Source organism: Porites lutea, chromosome 7 (genome assembly GCF_958299795.1).
Source record: "Porites lutea chromosome 7, jaPorLute2.1, whole genome shotgun sequence".
Taxonomy (NCBI): Eukaryota; Metazoa; Cnidaria; class Anthozoa; order Scleractinia; family Poritidae; genus Porites; species Porites lutea.
In genome coordinates, this window is record NC_133207.1 from 8,264,300 (window position 1) to 8,269,299 (window position 5,000).

General features: G+C 36.7%; 2 long non-coding RNA genes across 3 annotated transcripts in view; both read left to right on the forward strand.

Annotated features, from left to right (window-relative positions):
• Positions 1-3,097, forward strand: part of LOC140943667 (uncharacterized) — a 6,895-nt gene extending 3,798 nt beyond the window's left edge. For both annotated transcript variants that reach the window (XR_012166616.1, XR_012166617.1), the window contains exons 2-4: positions 236-317; positions 1,132-1,214; positions 1,565-3,097. This is a non-coding gene — a long non-coding RNA (uncharacterized lncRNA). The remainder of the gene's footprint in view (positions 1-235; positions 318-1,131; positions 1,215-1,564) is intronic.
• Positions 3,098-3,730: 633 nt separating this feature from the next.
• LOC140943669 (uncharacterized) overlaps positions 3,731-5,000 on the forward strand; it is a 6,878-nt gene continuing 5,608 nt past the window's right edge. The window contains exon 1 of the long non-coding RNA XR_012166619.1: positions 3,731-3,912. This is a non-coding gene — a long non-coding RNA (uncharacterized lncRNA). The remainder of the gene's footprint in view (positions 3,913-5,000) is intronic.

The window sequence follows — 5,000 nt, forward strand, 5'->3', positions numbered from 1 at the left end:
TGCAAAATTTTATTTGAAAAAATTCAAAATGTCATTGTCTTGCATGGAATTGCCCTTCTGTTCATTAAAAGAAATAAAAGTGGTTTCCCATGAATTTTCACGCAACCCAAAAAATTGTTATCCATGAGATTTGAAATCATAGGGCTTAAAACCAAATTTCACCTGTATATCCTTTACGACTAAAGTGTTTCATGCGGCAAAAAAGTAAATATATCGCGTTGCCATTTCATTTAAGGGTGCTGTCAACTAATCTGACTTGTGTCGAGGTGTTTGCTCAAAGCAACCGTACACAGAGCTGTACAGTTTTCTTCACCATGGTACGTATGAGAGGGTGCATTGATTTAATTATTGCTGTACTATCTTATTTCCTTCTTTCACATTTCTTGTATATCATGTGAAATTGAGCCTCCATCACCTTTTGGAGCACCAGCCTTAACTTACTGCAGTGGATCGCATGCTTATCTGCTGTTGTGGTTCCATTTTATCCTTGGTTTTTATTTTGGTACTCCTTTGTATTTTCCTTTCTACTTGACCAAGGGGACACAGATCACATAGTTCTACCAAATAATAGATCCCATCTAAGCTGTCTACTATATGCAGATGATTTAGTTTTGATGTCCCAGTCAGATCAAGGACTAGAAAATGCTCTCTCCATCCTTTCAGAGTATTGTGCACATTGGCTTTCATCGCTGAATCCAAAGAAGACTAAAATTATGATTTGCAAGAAGAAATATAGGAAGTTGACCCTTAATAAACATTGTTTTCATATCAGTAGGCTCAACATAAGAAATTGTTGTTGTTTTGGTGGTATTTGGGTACATCTCTGATAATGAGCTTAGAACAAAGGAAAATTAAATTTATACCAAGGACAAAATTGAACCAGTCACAGCCACATGAGGATTTGGGCTGGTGCTCTCAAGAAATGTTAGGACCTCTCTAATTCTGTAGCAATTGATTGACCACAATTTGTGTTAGTCTTAGAACTAGGCATTTCCTTCATGAATGTGTTTTTCCTTGACAACGTAGAATATCTTGTGAGGATCTTTGTAAGGTATCACGCTCAAGAGGGTGACTTTGTGGTCAAGTTACCTTATGTTAACTTAATAATTACTTTTGTTGATCCTCTCACAGCTCACATCCACTTTAGCCTGGTTCAAATGAAGTTGATCAGATTGCTATAGTCATTGCTGTTCTTGATGTTGGAAGTTACATAGGTGAGTGAGTATACAACCATGTTCATGACAGTACATTACGCGCGCAGGGGTCCTAGGTTCATGGGGCTACCAACACAACAGTCCGCCGTTCGCTCTTGACCTGCGGTAAAGAAATGACGGCCATTAGAAAATTTTAACTCCGTGAATAATTATCAAATCAACCCTTGACATTAATTGGTCATTTGGAGCCGTGTGTACGCAACATTTCAGGAAATTTATAATCAATTGGATTAGTTGTTATATGCTCGAAAAGTGTAGGAATTCAGTGTGTAGCTTCAGATTCAGGTCTTAGCAACTTTCATAGTTTAAATCTGTGTCAACAAATAAGCAAAATTCTCTCTTTTCTTCAGTTGCCACAGGGTTAGATGCGACTGCCGCTGCTGTTGTTGTGAGTTGTGCTCTAGCTGTCAAGTGCATCGATCAAGGATGGATCAGGGATAAAGGGCGAATTTGACAACCACCAAAACAACAATGAGTATTATTTTTTAAGTACAATTTGTGATGTAATATGTCGTGAACTATGTGAAATTTTAGTGCAAATTTACATTTTATCTGTCTTTAAGTCAGACTGAATGACAAAAAATGATAATTTTAGTAGCTAAATCAGTTTTGGGAAAAAAATATAATCTCCTCACTACTGAAAGGGTTTTTTTCCTCACAACATTTACTTGAGATGTGACGAAATTAATTTGGAAATTATTTTAAGGATTCATTATAGCAGAAAAAAAATCTGACTGGTATTGCTTCACACTAGGTCAGCAGGAGATTATATAATATTCTAATAGAACATAAATAAAGTAAATGATCATTTCACAGCTTCATGTTTAGACAAGTAACTACAGGAAAAATTGACATAGCCACAGTCAGCAACACTGATAAGAAAAGTGAATGATAACAAATGTGTTTCCCAAAATGTAATGTCTGCGACATTTTTCAGTTATGTCTGCTACGGAAACTTTTGTTTGTAGAATCATTGGAATAAGGTTGCGTGGAATTTGTTTTGGACAGTTGAAAAATTTAATTATTACCATGGTTTGAAGGCATTCCACGGCTTCTTCTGAATTTATATCATGCACTTGTTAGTCCTTATTTAAGGTCTCGGTAAAGGAAAACGAGGTGCCAAAGGCTACAAAGGCAAGTTATATATCAAATTAAAGCTAAAAGACTAAATTACCTTATGAAAAGATTTTATTTCATCCAATTTCAAAAGGCGCTTAAGTTTTTTGCTCTCGAACTCAGAGGTATCGAGTTTACTGCTGAAGCTCCAGCCCTTTCGCGTTGTTAAATATTCACTTCCTTTTTATTGTATCTGATTGACAGATAAAAGACCTAAAAAAGGGTGTGAGGAAATTTGCATATGTCTCGTATTAGCGGAATTATTGCATTTCAAACTAAAAAGTCGAATCTCGAGCGTGATTTACGCAAAGAAACTGACATAAAATGAGTTACAAAGGGAAATCGGAAAATTCCTCACAGTCTTCCTTTACAGTCTTTTTTCTTTCAACAACCAAGCTATTTCTTGTATGACGTCCACGCTAAGACAGCTCCAAAAGTCCCCTCAATAAGTTTGTGAAACTCAGCACAAAACATCACTATAAAACGCGATTATCTGCCAAGGAGTGTTTCTCTATTTCTCTACAACCTAGAAAATGAACCATTGTAATTTTAGTCTATTTTTTCTAATAACAAAACCCCTATGCTTGAGTTTGTGTGAGGGGTTTTTCTTTTTTGCTTTTCCTTTTTTCTTAATATGTAATTTAATAACGCCTTTATTTATAATGTTTGTTCTGCCTAGATTAGCACTATGGCTACTTGCAGGGCATAAAATATTGTAAGCTTATGGATCTTAAATAAAATACATTGTTGTTGGTGATCATGAAAAAGGTACCGTTTATTGTAACGGTAAACTCGTAGAAAGTGAAAAATTTCTGTGTAACAGGGGCACCCAACGAGAATATAGTTCAAAACCACTTAAACATAGCATTGTTAAACGTGTTTTAGTATTTAAACGGTGGATATGGGCATATATTTATCCCCTATAAATTTTTCATCTGTTCGGATTTCCTAGCTGAAAGTCTAGTGATCCGAAAATTTTAGGGATCAAAACTTACCTGTTTAAAAATTTCAGCCAGAAAAAAGCCTCCCGAAAATTCTAGGTGACCTTTTTAGGGTAAAAATCCGTTGAAAATGGGCAATTTTACCATTTTTTAGATGTTCGAAAATCCTAAGAGGCAGGCAAGCAAGAAATTTTACAACAAATGTTCCGAAAATTCTAGACCTCAAATCGTCTTCCGAACAGATATTTTTCCGAAAATTGTCGTTGGGTGCCCCTCGTGTAACTCGATGTAAAAGCAGTCTAGAAGTGTTGAGACTACCAAGAATGTCTTCATTGCTTGAAAAATTTGAAAAGGGTATTTTCCGCGATGTTTACATTCTGCGGGTTCCCCACCCCCGTCACACCCCCCTCTTGAGCCAATCAAAGAGCACTTTCTGCGACATGTTCCGCGGACCAAATATCGCTGTCACTACAATATGGCTGCTAGCTTCCTGGTAATTTCTACTCTTTCAATTATTGAAATCATGCTCCTGGAACGAAATGTAGACTCATTCACAGATTTGAATCAAGCCTTCTTTTGTGCGAGGAAGTTTTTGAACTGAATGAATGGAATCGGAACCGGAATTGATGCAATTCCCAATGGTAAGAGCTGTAAATTTCCGCTTCACGGAGCGTTAACAAATGGCACTACATTGTATCACTTTAATAAGACGGTTATTGGCAGCTAGAGATCTAACTACCTTTACAATCATTGCTAACTTTTACACTGTCGAATTAATATTATACAGGAACATGTGCAACCATTTTGAAACCGGTATTTTGTTCGTAGGGACCAGGTAATGAAATTGACGCCCGTAAATTAATCCTTTCGGAATGATTTTCAAGCGGTATTCAGTCTGGAAGGGGTGAATACCACCCAGAAATAACCCTGACTATGACCTGAAACTAAAACTTTGATCTATGCGGGTTTTTTACGTGCATAAAACTTGTCCAACGCTGACCGCCAACATTATAGTTTCTCAGCCATGATTTCAAACGGGGAAAGATTTTATGGACCCCCAAAGATAAACCAACACAATGTTAATGTAAAACTTTGAGTGGAATTTATTACCTCATTTTCAGTATCTGACACTTGTTAACAGTGGTAAGGTTGGTGGAAGAAAATGAAATTTCCACAGAACAGCTGCTTTGTGCGAATCTCATAGATCATCTTAAGAACAATACAAGTATCTGCTAAATAATGCAGCTCCTGATCTGTGGCTTGTCAAAGGTGTATGTCTCTTGTAATAAACAAGAGACGCATATCGGAAGAACCTACATCACCCAAAACTCCACTTTAAATTATTTATTTTCTGATGAATTTGTAACTAGTCAACTTTCTATTTCACTGGGCCAAGTAAGATCACTCTAGTACTGTGACCAAAACAAAAGGCTTCTTATGATGCATAGTAGATTAATGTACATACAGCAATCAAATTATTTTCTCAGAGTAAATGTGAGCCTTGCAGGTAAATGCACGTCAACTAAGCCACTGGAGAAAAGAGAAAACCCCCCAAACCCTAGCCTCGAACATCAGGATTTAAAACAACTTAAGGTGAGTGTGCTTATCAGTTAGCTGCCCGGACCACATTCCTCAGGTGCATTTTGTGCAGTACAATTTGCAAACTTTGTTCCAAGTGCAAAACAACTCAAAATGTTCGAATGTTTAAAGTCTTAAACCTACTCTCTCT